The 18,051-nt window shown below is 34.5% G+C and overlaps 1 protein-coding gene across 2 annotated transcripts in view; it reads left to right on the forward strand.

The window, feature by feature from the left end:
• Positions 1-18,051, forward strand: part of LOC111049588 — a 267,778-nt gene that overhangs the window by 60,863 nt on the left and 188,864 nt on the right. The gene's annotated exons all lie outside the window — the stretch shown is intronic.

Genomic DNA, 18,051 nt, shown 5'->3' on the forward strand with positions numbered 1-18,051 from the left:
ATTCGTCTCAACAAATATTTCCACAGGCAGGATGTAAGGATCTGTTCTCTATGCAACATGAAGGAGGAAGAGGATGTAGTCCACTTCATAGCCAGGTGCCCGGTGCTTGCAGAGTTCAGAAAGCGATACTTCGGAAAGACTTTGCTTGCTGTAGAGGAGCTGAAGACGTACCTGAATGGTGACAACTGGATGCTGATAGGACAATACTGTAGAGATGCTTGGGCGTACAGATATTTCTTGATTCAAGAATTCAATTTTTAATCCATACACACAAGATGTACTATTACCCTCTCTTCCTCTGTAAAATAGTATTTTCCATTTTTATTTTTTGTATATATTGTATATTTTTAAAATAAATGAAATTTCTAAAATGTAATGAAATTTCGTTCAATAAAAGCCTTTATTTATTTATTTATTTATTTATTAATAAAATTTTACAATTTAAAGTATAAACAAACACATAGAGTATTATCTACTTATAAGTTTAGAACGATTGGATGAAAAAACTGATCTGCGAGATGTCTAAAGCTGCGTTTACACCAAAGTTATTAACAAAATGTTTATTTTTTCGTCCTTTTAGATTCTATTAGATTGAACGGAACTTGACAAACACATATGTTCATCATGTGTATAATAAGTTATGTTCAATCCAATAGAATCTATTAGGACGTAGAAATAAACAATTTTGTTAATAACTTTGGTGTGAACGCAGCTTAATGTTGTCTCCCCATAGTAATATAGTTACTGTAATGGGGTAAAAGAAAGGAAACGGGGCCACCGAAAGCAATGGATGAACAGGTAGAAGTTCTAGTGGCCCTTCAGTGGTCAGTTAATGTGTTTCGATATTTTCGTGGTCTATTGTTAAGGATTCCACTCCGAGGAATGAATTGGTGGCCCAGTCTGATTACTTAAAGGCATTTCCAGCTGTAAATCAGTAGTAGCCTACATTGATTGGATAAACACACACATTACTATCGATTATAAGTACAAATTTAGTCAAACTAGAAACGTATTATTATTATTTTTTTTTATAAAGATTACGTCATTTTATACTTATCCTTACGTCCTATTATATTCAGTGTACATGATGAGACTAAATACATTACATAGACATTACAATACACAAACACACACATATCAAAGTACAAATTGTTTACTATATGGTCAAATGACAAATTTGGTCAAACTAAGGTTTGACTGTTAGTCCGGGCGCAAATGTCATGGATAAAATAGTCTCCGTGGTCATTTTTGAGTAACAGCCGTGGAAGATGTCTCAATTTCTTCGTTAGGCATAGCATAATAAGGATTGTGATGATGATAAGTCGAAATCACAGGTAAACACCTCGGAAACAAAATGACCGCCAAAATTGTTAGGGTTTTGCTATATCGCTTCTATTTCAATAATCGTTCAAGATATCCAACCGTTCTTAGACGAAAATATTTTATAAACTTTCCTCTATAATTTTTGTTCCGTTTTTTCAGTTATAACCTTCAAAAGCCCAAAAAAGATTTTTTTCTAAATTTGTTCAAATTTCATGCCATTATAACTTTTTTTGTGCAAGAGACACAGAGGGATTTTAAAGCTATATAATTTAGAGCATCTCTTCAACTTTGGAACGATATATATCTTCATGCGTTGTACTTTAACAAATGAGTTCTCCAGCGCCCTCCAAAGAAAACCTTGCATGATTTCTGGTGCGTTTTTCCATACGCATGAGGTAAGAAGCTAAAACTATAAAATCGATTTTTCCATGACAATTCCAAGATAGAGACTTGCAAATGGTCTCAATCTCTTCTTTACAACTGGACGAATAAGAATGTTGATGATGTAAACAACAAAAATATTCGACATCATTGAAAAATACAAGATGGTGGTCATTATTGACAAAAAATTTTATATCGCTTGTCTGACGGTACATTTTGATACCAATAAAAAACTTCATTAATTGAAATGAATTACTAGGTCTCAGACAGAAAAACAAAAATATCTGTCACCAATGGTATTATCAATCGAAGATAATGATAAGACGATAACGACTAGATAGGCTAAGATTATGGCTAGCGATTTGAAAGGAAAATCATTTTCTCAATTATTTAATGAAATAGAAATATTATATGAGTTTGAGGTTAGGTCAAGCTGAACATCTACATACAATAAGCAGATACTTGCTGGCAAAATAATTGCATCTAGGTAGACAAGGACAAAAGGGTTTTGTATATTATAGCATGCAAAATAAAGGATATGAATGTTTAAAAAGTGAATATAAATATTTATTGATATATGTGAGCAAATAAAAAACACAAAAACATAATAAAAAATAAAAGAGAAGTAAGATTCAATTTTTCTACGCGCATTAATACATTCTGTACACTCGAGCAGAATCTGACTGTTTACCAATCAGAGTACAGTATTTGCTCGGTGCTAAAAAATATTTAATTCAAAATCTCCATGTGGTCTTTATTGAAATTATAAGAATTTGTAATTGTTGTAGAATGTATGAAAGAATGTTATTAGAAAAAATTAAAGTTAAGGATAGAAATATTCATGTTTGATATAGTAATATGCTCTCATACTGTGGACTACTTGACAGTATTAAATTATTGCGTCATGGTGGATTATTTGAAATCCAACAAAAGGAAAAGATATTCAAATTTTATGCGAATTTAGAATCGGAAGAATCGTCGAAAGAGAATAGGGGCAAACCAACTGCCCACTTGCTTGCCAGAGACCGACCAAGTCGCCAACCATCATGAGAGCAATAAACTGATTCCCCTGAAAAAATTAATTTTCATTTATTGCCAAAGTCTAAGTATCAAAACTTTTAATAAGTAATAAACTTATCTCAGTGAAGTCGCTCTATGACGTGAGTTATTAATTTAAATATCCCCATTGGAGAGGACGACAGCAGCCCACCAGAAAGGCATAGGACACACGAGGCGAATCCATGCCACTCCATGCGAATCCATGCCAATCTTTAAAATTTGTGAAAAATTTTCGTACGTGAGCTACAGATTGATTTATTGAGAGGGCCCTCAGTGCAACGAATCAATAGAAATTTCACAAAGCTAGCTTGTCAAAGGTATTACTTGAAAATCAAGCTTGAATTAAACATAATTGTGCAAGTAGTTGTAATTGTACAAGTAATACAAGTAATTGTTCAAACTTTCGATCTGAAGATACAGAACGGCCACTTCCAGCATAAATATTTTCACAAATTCACATGGAATCAACAAACTAGACAGCTAAGATCCATAATTTATTGACTATTCTATCACTAGGCAGAACATCCCATTCAACATTCATGATATAAGGGTATACAGAGGCGCAGAATGTGGAACTGATCATCATCTACTCAAAATTGAAGTGCAACTACCTATTAAAATAACGTGCGACCGTATGGAGGATAATAATAGCACAGACGAATCTGGCAGATTAGACCAGAGGAAGTATATAGAGAGTTTAGAGGATGACTCAATAAGCTTTCTTTATAAATTGAGACTATCTTCCAAGCTTCAAACTCGCACAACAGGTACGGCAGAAGAAGAGTATGGTGCATTGAAAGAAGCAATATTATGCTTATAGATACATATTAGACACAATATTATGCTTACTGCAGCTGGAGAAGCTCTTGGCGAACGTGAAAAACAGGTAGGAAAAAAGAGAAGCTCTTGGTGGACGGAAAGCATTGAGAGAATTGTTTCGGAGAAGAAGAGGCTTCACAACAACTGGCTAGTATCAAAGGATGAACAAGACAGAAAATTGTATCAGCAGAAAAGAAAAGAAGTCAAAATTGAGGTACAGCAATTAAAGAATGAAGAATGGGAGAAAACATGCGCAAGGATTGATCAGTACATTGGTGGAACAAGGACAAAAGAGGCATGGAATGTTGTTAAGAATCTAAGGAAGGAGAGAAAGGGCATAGCAATCGATATGATAGGTATTGAAAGATGGAGAAATTACTTTGCTGAGATTTTAAAGGAAGATAGAAAAGATTATTTGAAAGCGTGGGAAGAATCAGAACCAGTCGGCCAAATAGAAGAAATAACAACAAGAGAAGTGCAAGAGAGTCTCAGAGAAATGGAGAGTGGTAAATCACCAGGTCCTGGAGGTATCCCTGTTGAGCTCCTAAAGCATGCAACTTCCAGAACTTTAGAAATTCTAGCATATATATTCAATAGATGCCTGTTCATGCACGATAAAATTCCCCATGATTGGAAGCTTGGCTTTTTGACACCTATCCACAAGAAGGGACCACGTGATGACTGTGCAAATGATGGAGGTATCACAGTATTAGCTACAATGGGGAGACTGTACGGACGCATAATAAGAAAGAGAATTGAAAAAGAAATCAATATAGGAGGAGAACAAAGTGGATTTACCGCAGGACTTTCTTGTACTGACAATATGTTTACATTAAAACAACTCATTGAAAAGAGGAAACTGATGAATTTGGAAACCCACTTGATATTTATCGATCTGGAAGAAGCTTTTGATATTGTACCAATACAGAGACTTTTCGAAATTCTAGACAAATCAGCTATTAACGAACATTATATTTCTGCTGTCAAAGAAATTTACAAGGACCAAGAAAATGTCATAAAAATCGGAAACAGAGTGTCAAAACCATTTGGTACAAATAAGGGCGTACGTCAAGGCTGTTGCCTCTCTCCAACCCTGTTCAAAATCCACCCTATACAACTAGGATCTTTTTTATTCTGAACAGAATTCCTTAGGTACCTATTTTTGAATTTAGTAGAGGTGGGAGGGAGAATACACCCAAAAATTGAAAATCATGTCCTACAGCCAAAATTAAAATTTTCATTATAATACCTTTTCATGGCCTTCCTAACAAAAACGACACATATTTCGGCTGAAATCACCTTACGAGGGTTATGTTCTATGGGAATCACTCCTTGGATTTCAGTATTTCCTAGTGGGGGACACACATGAGGATACGTCCAGGATCAAAACTTCAAACACTTATAACTTTTGACTGAATGATCACATCTCCTCGTACTACAGCTCGTCAAGGCGGTTGAAAATCATGTATCATCTCACTAAAATTTTTAAAGAAAATAGAAAATTCCTCCTTTAGTGTATCTTAGCCCATATTTCAATGCATAGAGAAATGACCGATTTCTATATTCAAAACTGTGTGTCTCGGTAACTCAAAATGATACTTCAAAATGATACTTCAAAATGATACACAAAATGATTTGAAGAAAAAATCTCCTCCTCTTCTATGTGAGGTAAATGATTTTTGTTAAAAAAATAATCGTGAAGTAAGATATGATTGTTTCAAAAAATCAAGAGATTTGTTATATTTTTCTCATTTTCACAGTCTCGAAAGTTTTTCGATGTAAACAGTGATGAAAGATCAATTGAAGGCAACTCAGCTTATAGAGCATTAAATTTTCTCTCATTTGAGTACTCATTTTAGAGACTCTTTAATAACAGTAAAATCGCAAGAAAAATTAGAAAATAAAAATCATCATTCAATTGACTGTAACTTTTGAACGGTATTGAAAACAGAAGTTTAATTCATTGGAGTGAAAAGAGGAAAAAATTCATCACAACCTCGACTACTAATTACTTTCCTTGCCCTATTACCATAGGTAAGGAAAGTATTGCTTTCCGAAAAAAATTAAGGTACCCCAATTTCTAAATTTCTATACGTTTCATGGTCCCCTGAGTTCAAAAAAGTGGTTTTAGGGTATTGGTCTGTATGTGTGAGTGTGTGTGTGTGTGTGTATGAGTGTATGTGCGTCTGTGTACACGATATCTCATCTCCCAATTAACGGAATAACTTGAAATTTGGAACTTGAGGTCCTTACACTATAAGGATCCGACACGAACATTTTCGATCAAATGCAATTCAAGATGGCGGCTAAATGGCGAAAATGTTGTCAAAAACAGGGTTTTTCGCGATTTTCTCGAAAACCGCTCCAACGATTTCTATCAAATTCATACCTAGAAAAGTCATTGATAAGCTCTATTAACTGCCACAAGTCTCATATCTGTAAAAATTTCAGGAGCACTGCACCATCTATGCAAAGTTTGATTTTAGATTTCCAATTATCAGGTCTCAGATATAATTTGAACAAAAATTTTTCAGTGGAAACGATTGAGCATGGACATCTCTTCAATTAATGTTCAGTAACATTTTCACCTAAAATTGAAAATAAGCTCGAAATTCGAGAAAATGAGATTATTCAATTGTAAACTGTTGGCAACTGTTGATTCTATTAAATCATTGTCTATGAAGTCTATTCTAATGAAATCTATTCTCTATGAAGAGATAGCAGACTTTGTGTGTCTGCAGCGCTATTGTCCTGTCACCAGCTGGCTCAGATCTTAGAAAAGTAGACTTGAGATGCGCGGGAACACTAGCGTCAGTTGATCAATTTTCATAACGGCAAGGAAAGTTGTGTGAGTGCACCACACCAGATTTTTTGATTTTTTATCTGGAGTGTTTCACAAGATAAACAACGTTGCATATGCGAGACTGTGGAAATGGGGGAAATATCACAAATTTCTTGCACATTCAAAGTTGTGTATCTTGTGGAACACTCCAGATAAAAAATCCAAAAAGTAGTCCTGCGTGACCAGTCAATTCATTGGAAATGTCATCATCTTTAATATTATATGGAGAATGCTCTTTCTCGATAAATTCAAGGTTCTCGAGATCAAATGGAAAACTTAAAAAAAGTCCAACATTTTGGGGGTGACGTCGCCCTCTGGCATGTCAGCAAATTTCAGATTGGAATTTAGCGCCCCAAAATACAGATAGAACCATCGAAAAAAATTCTTTCGGGGCTATTTTCTGGACAACGACCATTTGACTGGACTATAAGTTGTTATCCTATTATATTTTGCGAGCAGTTTCTGTATATCTGTTTATATTTTCTATTTTTATATCTCGTTATCTGGATATCTGGTTATATGGTTATTTATGTTCAACGGATCTTGGAAACGGCTCTGACGATTCTCAAGAAATTCGGAATATAGTAGGTTTATGATATCAAAATTCGATTGCACTAGGTCTCATCACTGAGAAAACTCCCTGAAGGACATGAAAAGGATAATTCATCCTTGGAAAAACAGATGATGATTTCATCGTCTGTCGATAACATAAAATGCATGTGCCTGTGTGGGAGATCAGCTGTGTAATCAATTAGCTTATCGTATCTCGCAAGACCAACATTAAGTTGGCTCTCCACTAAAATATTTTTTAAATCTCTCAACGTCATTTGAGCTCGTTTTGAGCTGATTTGAGCAATTTTTATTTCGTTTTGAGCACCCACCGTTTTCTAGATATGACGTCTCAAAAATTGGAGAGCAGCTCTCCAATTTTCGAAATTGAAAAACTAAACACGCCATCGTTTTGAGCTCGTTTTGAGCTGATTTGAGCAACTTTTATTTCGTGATGAGCACCCACCGTTTTCGAGATATGACGTCTCAAAAATCGGAGAGCTAACTTAATGCTAGCTCTCCACTTCTCGATATGGAAAAACTAAGCACGCCATCGTTTTGAGGTGATTTGAGCATCTTTTATCTCGTTTTGAGCACCCACCGTTTTCGAAATATGACGTCTCAGAAATCGGAGAGCTAACTTAATTCCAGCTCTCCACTCTTCGGAATCGGAAAACTAGACATGCCATCGTTTTGAGCTCGTTTTGAGCTGATTTGAGCAACTTTCCTTCCGTTTTGAGCAACCACCGTTTTCGAGAAATTCACACTCATAGAATGCTCCATGTACTATATGAGAAAACAAAAATTAATTATTAGTTTTAAACTAGAGGTGCTCAAAGCGTGTAATCCTGCTCAAGAGTAGAGGTCTATGAGAAGCTACTCTCAGCAGAAATTGATGTTTTGAGCCATCACAGTTATCAAGTAATTCCAACTCATTGTATGCACGATGTACTTTATGGTGAATCGAATATTAATTACAGCTCCAGAACTAGAGTTGCTCAAAACGTGCAATCTTGTACAAGATGTGAAGAGATATATTGCCATCCATGTTGGGTGACATTCTTATGTGAAACGGTATATTTTATATATATCAGTGTAGCTGTTAATATCCCTAGCTTGCAAATAAATTTGAAAAAAGTTAAGGCCGTCCGGCTCGCAAATATACTGGGTTCAGACCACAGCTCTAGCTCAGTAGTAAATGCATGAATACTCTCAATGTAATGAACCACCATGGGTTTCAATTACTGAAGATCAATAATTCTTACCACTGCTCTCGTGAAGATATTGAAGATTACCAATAAGAAAGTCAAAAAGATAGTTAGTGACTGATTATCAGTAACCATATATTCAATCGAGAATAATGAAAATCAACCATGGTTTTTCTAGTTGATCCTTTAAACGCTCGTCATGAATACAGGTATGCACCAATTTATCCTTTCGAAATTCCTTGAGACTTACAACACCAGTTCTTGGAGTTCTCTGAATCCTTATATGATATATTGTAGACTTATTAATATAAATATCAGTAAGATTTTGCTGGCTACTATCATCAAAGGATGATAAGTAATAAATGCTCCGAATAAGATCAATATTAATCAATTCACTAATTATATATGCTGCAGAATAATAATGCTTGGTAACAAGACAGCTCAAACTGTATATCACGAGATGAATCAGGAAAATAATAAAAACTTCTAAGATCTTGTATGCTGACATAAAACACAAATATATTCCCATAAAATTTATAATTTATATAAAACTCCCTTATAACTATAATTCCATAATATAAATAAATTCTTTAATATCTCAGTTATCACAGGAGTTGTTAGCATTCACAATATTGTGAGCTACAAAATATTTACTTTATTAATACTGAGGTATGGACTTCAAGTCGGTTCAGAATTTAACAACTTGGAACCTGTCCAGTCTATAGGTTTAATAGAACATACTTTGATCAATGAATAATAATTGATAAAATTAATAATTTAAAATCTCAGGGTACCATATGTGGATTCGTGCCTTGCACAGAAAATAAGCTTCCTATAATAGTATTAAATAAATATTTATATAGATCACTCTAGTTCTATATGCTTAATAGCGGTCGCCACATTGCGAATTTTTAAAACTTGAATGATATATAGCGCTTTGATTAATTCCCCAATTCACTGATAAAGGCCTGCTAATGAACTCATTAGGATAACTACACATTCACTATAATGATGTTCTGAAGTTCTTTTAGAAAGATTAATTATCTCCAATAATCAATTAGTTGGATCCTTTCGACTCTGCAGGGCTCGTGTATGGTCCAGATTATGTATAAGTCCCCATCAGTATTAAGTATATATATACGAGAATAAATAACAGTTAAGAACTCTTTAACAAACACTGAGTTCACAAACAATCAAACATTGATTACAAAACTTGACATTTAAAAAAGGACTGGCTTGATGCTTGTAAAAGTTAATTGAAAAGAGACCCTATCTCCATGTGCTGCTGTATAGGTCGAGATCACAAGCCAGAGAGAAGCAGTTCTCAGAAAATTCTCATCTCTTCCTCCAACAATTTGTAAGCCTTCCTCTGATTGGCTTCTAGTCTTAGTAAAACGTGATGTAATTGATTACCTAAGATTCAGGGTTTCCTCAACTTTGTTATACAAAGATAAATAAAAATTTATACATAAATAGCTTATATAATAGCCTGTGAACATTTCAATAAATAAATCTCAATATATGATACTACAATGCAGTATACATTTAATTTTTTATGTGAGCTTTGTATACTCTTAGTTTTTCATACTTTTTTAGATTTCAATAAATATTTGAATAACATAATAATCGCTGTTTTCTCATTACATAAACCTTTTTTAACATTTAGAAATATATGATAATTTAATTTGTAATAGTCGAGTAAGCAATCAGCTGATTTATTCGATATTAATTCAATAAATTGTCGATTGATCTAAGATCGATTGACATATTAAATCAAAACAAAGGATTCTAACCTCAAATTGTACAAGCAATCTTTTTTTTATAATCTGCCAATAATAAACAAGCTGCTTTATAATTTTATTTCTGCCAAAGAATTTTCATTACTGCATGATTATAAATTTGCATGGTTCTCTTATCGCTTCATAGATAATATGACTACTCTTTATCATAAATAATATTCGATTTTATTTGAGTGATACCTTGACTAGGCTATCTATTCTTTCAATTCCACAATTCTACTAAAGATTAGTTGTTTACCTCAAATTATTTTATGGTGAAAAGACACAACGTCATAAAGAGTAGACATCTATGAGAAGCTACTTTAGCAGAAATTGACGTTTTGAGTCATCACAGTTCTCAAGTAATTCCCAATCAGAGTCTGCTCAATGTCCTATATAGTGAATCGAAGATAAATTATAACTCCTGAATTAGAGGTGCTCAAAACGTGGAAACCTGCACAAGAGTAAGGTCTATAGGAATCTACTCTCAGCAGAGATTGACGTTTTGAGCCATAACAGTTCTCAAGTAATTCACACTCACATTATGCTCCATGTAATATATGGTAAATCAAAAAATCAATATTATAACTCCTGAACTGGAGGTGCTAAAAACGTGAAAACCTGCACAAGAGTAGAGGTCTATGGGAAGCTAATATCAGCAGAAATTTATTTGACATTTATTTGGAACATTTTCCACTAAGTCGGCTAACGACTTAAATATTCAAGAAATGAAAAAATTTCAAAAAATGAATTTTTCGAGATATTTTACATTTTTACGGAAAAACTATGTGGTTTATTGTAAGAATGTAGAGGATCATATTGAAAGCCAGGATCATATGTAGATAATATTTATAAAAAAGTGAAAGCTGTGAATAGTAACTGCAGGACAGGCGATTTTATAATCGCGCGTTTTTCACAACTTATCCCCTCCCCAAAAATCTGTCGACCACCCTGGGACGAGTCTCATGTACACTAAAGACTAGGTATGGGTATCGAAAAACCAAACATCGATGTTTTCAGCATCGATGTTTTAAACATCGATGTTTTAAACATCGACGCATCGCCGTACATTTACGGATGATACTACGAAGACTATTATACAGAGTATTTCAGAAGTAATGTCGAACATTCTAGGGTATTGTTCCTGGATGATAGGAGACTACAAATGTCGAGTTTGAAGTAACCAAAACTCAGCGGTTATCCTTATAGCTAGCATTTTCTTTTTTTCTCTTAGGAATTTTTATCTCAAAATTAAATAATTTTGAATGAATAAATACTCAAAAGCATCTGAAACGATGAATGAATAGATTTTTTATAGTATTAATAAAGTGAGAATGATACAATGTACAGTATATGATACTTTACAGTTATTCTTGATAAAAATGATAAAACGGGGCAAAATCAATTTGATTGAACCCACAACACTTCTGTTAATAAGCTCACAGAGTATTAGTTTATTATTTTCTATAGATATAACTCAAGTATTTTGGAAGTTGATTGATTCATTGGTATATTTTTTTTCATAATCTCGAAATACTTGATAGTACAAAAAAATGCTAAAGTGACTACAATTTTATCTGGAGCTATTGTTCCAATATTTTAACAGTTACTAACTGTAATTACAGTATTTCGGACTTGTGGTATTCAAGTAACAGTCTTTCGAATAATTGATGTCATGTTGTGACCAGAAAGATACATCAACTCTATAATATATGGTAAATCAAAAAATCAATATTATAACTCCTGAACTGCAGGTGCTCAAAACGTGAAAACCTGCACAAGAGTAGAGATCTATGGGAAGCTAATATCAGCAGAAATTTATTTTTATGGAAAAACTATGTGGTTTTGTAAGAATGTAGAGGATTATATTGAAAGCCAGTTATATGCAGATAATATTTAGAAAAAAGTGAAAGCTGTGAATAGTAACTGCAGGACAGGCGATTTTATAATCGCGCGTTTTTCACAACTTATCCACTCCCCAAAAATCTGTCGACCACCCTGGGACGAATCTCATGTACACTAAAGACTAGGTATGGGTATCGAAAGACAAAACATCGATGTTTTCAGCATCGATGTTTTAAACATCGATGTTTTAAACATCAACGCATCGCCGTACATTTACGGATGATACTACAAAGACTATTATACAGAGTATTTCTTTTTTTTTTTTTTTTTTTTTTTTAGGTTAATTTTAGGTATATGCATTCAGTGATCGGCGACCTAACGATCGACCGAGTCAAGCAACGTAGAATCTGACCAAACCCCTTGGCAGAGATCTATTGCAGCAAAACGGTATGCAATTTGAAAGAACAAATGGTCACGTGGCTAACTATTAGGAAGCATGAAATAAATATTAGTATATAGAATATTAACTAGCATGTAGAGAGCATACTTAAAAAACCTAATAAAAATAATTAAATGTATTCAGGAAATAGGAGGTTACCAAGCGCATGAATACTGAAACAATTTGCATGCACCAATAGCATAATGGCAGTTAATAGGCGGCAATAGTATGCCAATTCAAAAATATTTATATATATTTCTATAAATGTTTGGGATTTATGTTAAATTATTGTCCTAGTCTATGTTATGGATATGGCCCGAAGGCAAAGAAATTATTAAACATACAACCTAAGTAATAATTTGATATTTTAGTACGGTCTATTTGAACCTTAAATGGCAGAGGACTAGGATATTCAAATTTTATGTAAATTTGAAAGTCGGAAATAAGAATTGTAAAATTGAAGAAGGAGAACCGATCACTCGCCAGCCAAATGCCACCATGAGAGGACCCTAAATATTTTAGAGCGTAATACCTTGCTATAACTTGTAAAAGCTAAAGTTAGATTGAATTATTAAATTTCTTAAAAGACTTTGTGATGCTCTTATAAAGCAGAAGTCATTTTCAATTTCAAATAATTTTTGTAACCCCTTGGAAGAGACGATTCCGGCTACCATATTCCAGGACCACCAGGAGTTGGATTGACATCAGCGGCTTATAAGAAGATTTCGACACGTGAGTGAGAAATATCGAATTAGTGATGGGCGCCCTTAGTGCTTCGAATTTATCTAATAATCAAAGCTAGCTCGTCGAAAGGGTTTTCTTATGAATTAAGAATTTAATAAAAAATACTTGCGCAAGTAAATATAGTATTGAAGGTATTTTATTAAAGGAGTAAATGAATCAGTACATTTCAGAAAATTCTATTGAATCAAAGAAGTATAAAATCTAGGCTATTAAAACATATGCATATGATCATTAATTTTTGCAATAATTTGCGATAATTTGTGTAGCTCTAATTCACTAGATGAATTGCTCTACTTATTCCATCAGGTGCCGAATCTTGCACCCTGAGATAAAATATATATTCATTACAAGGAAATCTACTAAATACTAGAGAATTTAATATATATATTTGGATTATTAGTTGCCAATTTATCAAGTCGATCTTAAGGAACCTATTTTTAATTGAATTGTCCAAGTCAACAAGTATTAGCAAGCTCATATTGCAGCTACATGCAAAAGGATGCAAATGATTTAAAATAAAGGCACATGGTAATGTTTTGTGCTAAAAATCTAGAGTATAATGTTTAGCCTGTGATATTTTACTGATTTCAATTATTGTTTTATTTTTATATCATATATTTTTTATCGCTCTTTATGTTTTTTGCCTTGATCTATTTTTTGCATTATTGTTAATATATGTATCAGATTGTTTATGGTGTGCAATTTATTTTAATTCCTCAACACTATAGTATAAGTATCATATTTATATATATTTATTTCTTAATGAATTACAAGAGTTATAGGGGAAGCTCATATCTGGGCCTATAAAGATTTTTATGAGACTGTATTCTATTAAAAAACCACGACCTAATTTTTTATAATTATATCAAATATTTCATGCTCTACCGACTGATGCCAAGCAGGAGGCTAATCGTTATTTAAATATAAAGAATAACGTGACATAAAACATGCCGTACCAACGTGGGACTGATGAGGAGAGCTGAGCTCATTAAATAATTATTTGAAACTAAGTCAAGATCCATATTGAAGATAATAATTAAGGACAAGTCTAGTCATATTAAAATTTGTCGTGGATGGATAATGAAATTATAGATAACTTATATGAGTATTGAGGAAAACAGGGCGAAGTAAACTTTGTATTACTTTTTGGGGAATCAATAGCTTTAAATAAAGATAAATAATGTTTTAAAGAAAATTTTATATTATTGTTATTGTAAAAAAATATATGTTTTATAGAGAGAGATTATATTTTATAAGCCTAAACTGCTATTACTTTCTAGTCAAGAATATATATGTATTTAAGCCGGTTGGAAAATAAGCCACAGTCTGTAAACTAGTCAGGAATTAATATTCAATATTGGGGGCGCTAGAGCACTATAAAAAACTTAAGTATAAATACCTTATCTTTTGGATATCCAAACACTTTGCACATAACTGTTTCACTGTAAGTCCCGGTTTGTGTCTCTTTTTTAAGCATTTTTGCATAGTATTCAGCACTTTTTTAATTAGCATTTATCATATTTGACACAATGAATCACACTCCCGCAAACTCTGAAGTTTCATATATGTATGGCGGTTGCACAGATCCCACTTTGTCGACTCCCAGCACATCAAACCCCACCATGGTAGATGCCAATACACCACGAGAAAGGGAACCAGGAAGTGTCGGGTCGACAGTCTTTGATCCACAATGTCTGCAACCTCTATCATCCACTCGAATCGACGCCGCTGACACACCATTCAATCAACGGATAGCAGAGATCAACTTTGAAGGGGGCGAGGAGCAGCCTGCAGAGCCCGCATCTCCAGAGGCCGAGTCACATCTGAGCAAACAAAGTCTATTTTCAGTCACAGAGCTAGATCCATTTAAAAAGGTAATAATGGAACAAACTAGCAGTATGTTCAAAATTATGCTACAAAACACAATGGATAATATGATGCAGGAGATTAAAAAAGAGAATGCGGCAATAAAAGAGGCAAATAAGCAAACAGTGGAACAGGGCATGAAAGAGACAGCAGGCGCTATAAAATCAGTAGAACAACGGTTGGATACTATTGAGACTAAAGTAGAGAATCATAAGGAAGAATTAAAAGCAATGATAAATCTACAGAAAGAAAGTCAGGATAAAGTTACAGCAGGATTATCGGAAAGGTTGGATACGGTTACCTGTGAACTAAACGAAAGGATAGATAACCTAACCACACAAATCACTACACCCATTCAGGATTTAACAACTAACATTAAGGCCGATTGCCATCAAGAAATCAACAAACAAATTACCATTGCCAATCAAAATTTAACAGCTACAGTTGATAAAAATATTAACAGTATTAAAGAAATACAAAATAAACAGATTAATATGTCCACAAAAATGAACCAACTGCAAGGTAGCATCAATCAAAACACAGAAACCTGTAAAGCTTTAAACGGAACTCTACTAATTCAAAAATCCACTCTGACTCAATTAGATCAAGAAGTAAATGCTAATAAAATTACACATAATAGTCAATGGCAGATGGCACAGGAAAAAATAACAGCATTAGAAAATCATATCCAACAACGACCTCAAGGAATTCAAGCAGATAACATCAACTCACATAGTATATTGCAAGGACTGGGTAAATTTGATAATACTGATCGCCATTTGCAACCTCAACCATTCATTGATCAGATAAAATTAGTACAAACTCTTGCACCTACCTCTTGGAGCATGTGGCGTCTTCATTTGACTAGTTTATTGATTGGCGAACCCCTGATGTTCTTTCAGAGTAGAGCCCATGAATTTACATCATTGGATGAGTTTGTAGCTGTCTTCCTGGAACAGTATTGGAGCAGAAGTAAACAGTTGGACGTGCTAGCGGACATCATATCATGTGATTTCAACCCTAACTTAGACGGTGCATGTACCACTTTCGTCACTGCCCTACAGTTCAAAAATTCTCAATTGAGCGAGCCCATTAACGAATCGGCATTAGCAAGTATTATTCTGAAGAAACTAACGTATCAAGTTAGAATGGCACTCGCCACACAACCCATTACTGATTGCAAACAGCTGATAAATCATTTATATGGCATACAGTCTGTGATGGCAATGTCAAACCACCGTTCAGACCAAAGATACACATGGAATCAACACAACTCAAAAAGTAATCAGTATACCAGCCAAAATTATGAACCGGTATCATATGATCGCTACCGATCTGCCCCTCAACTTGAACGCCGCTATGAGCACAAGCAAAATAGTAACTGGAATAATGAAAATTTTCAAAATCGCACAACCAACCATTACGCCCAGCAGAGCAACCGCAGGAATCACTATGATGGCCGTGATCGATTAAACTCAAATAATAGTCACACTCAGAATAATTACAACAGAAATTACAAACCGCCACCTCAACAAGTAAGCACAAATTATACATTAGCGCATGCAACAGGATTAAATCAACAAAGAACCCAGAACCCAACACCAGATAAACCACCACCAAAAACCAGCCGCAAGCATCAATCCCTACTAAGCATCCTGTTCCCTACCGAAGATCCCTCACCGCCGGAGAACACCAACAGCCACCAGGATCATGCTATAATTAAGGAGTTGGTGGATACAGAACAAATTGAAAACTTAACAGATCCGCGCACCGAACCTACAACCGCCTATCAAGGGACACCACCAAGGCACCCCAAGGAACCCAAGATGGAAGACCGAGAGGACAGCATCCAGGACAAGAGGAGCGACCACCGCAAGGCCCGGAGACGGAGGCGCCCGAGGACACCCGACCGGCATCAGGACGAGGAGAACGGACTACATGATCGAATGTACCAGCATCGCAAGGCCCGGAGGCAGAGAAAGAAGCGAAAGAAACGGAGGAACCGCGCGCGCGCATACCGGCCGCATGCACGCTTCAAGGGGCAAAGGAGGACACCGGACTGAGACCAGGATGAAGGATCGAGGATCGATGGTATACATCCGCGGCACATACGTTTTAAAGGCTATGATCAGCGATGTGACCGGCAAAATGGACGTAATAAATGGGATAAAAACGGAGCTACTAAAAGGACTACTACGGATTCATGCATGGGCAACAACGAAATGGACTACTTATTGAGATTGATGAAGGATAAACGGTGTCTAGGAAGAGTGAAAGAAATAAGGAATAATGTCAATAAAATGGAAGTACCTGGCTATATGTTGAGAGGTTATACTATTAAGGAGATAATAAATGTTCTGATATATTGTATACTATTTGTTATAATGGCTGTGATATTAATAAAAGAGTGTGTTGTAGATATGATGGAAAATATTATATTGTTATTATTAAAAGAATCTATTATTGATAATTGGGAAGCTAATATTATAAAGATGTTTATTGTCTTCAGCATAATGAGTTATAATGAACCGAGATCAAGAATATTAAATGATAATGAAAGGAAGGATGAGTTAAGAGTGCAGGATGATTGGAAAAAGAATGGATTGAAAGGAATTATCATAAATGAAGTAAGGAATTGTTTGAAAGAATACACAAGATACAAGGGCTTTAAATTTATGATGAAAAAATTATCAATTAGGACAGCCTCAACAATCAACAACCGGACAGCAGATAACCGAACGGCCTACAGCAACATCTACAAACAGAATGCAAAAAGATACGGGAAAACCACAACAATTCTACATGGAATATCATCGAATTTGAAATAAATATGATAAGCAGTCAAAGGAAAACACCACTATCAAGCCAATTACTGACCTTTCTTAGTGAATTTAATATTGATGAAGCAACCTCGTGTCAACAAATCAGATTTTCGTTTCCTCCCAACTGTCCAAAGCCTGCAACAAGCAAAAGAATAATTTTTAATTTTGTAATTGAATTAGTTACATCAAATAAAAAAGGACACAAGCGGGGATAGAATATTTAAAATTTGTAAATTACCTTTAAAGAGAAAAAATGTAGCAGTTAGGTTAATTGCGAGTTTCGACAACCAGTTATGACGTAAGCAGTATAAATGTAGAACAAGCAGTCAGCTGGCCAAAGCCACCTGAATCGAATGTAGTGCTCAACATATGATTA

Source organism: Nilaparvata lugens, chromosome 6 (assembly GCF_014356525.2).
Source record: "Nilaparvata lugens isolate BPH chromosome 6, ASM1435652v1, whole genome shotgun sequence".
In the NCBI taxonomy this organism is placed as follows: Eukaryota; Metazoa; Arthropoda; class Insecta; order Hemiptera; family Delphacidae; genus Nilaparvata; species Nilaparvata lugens.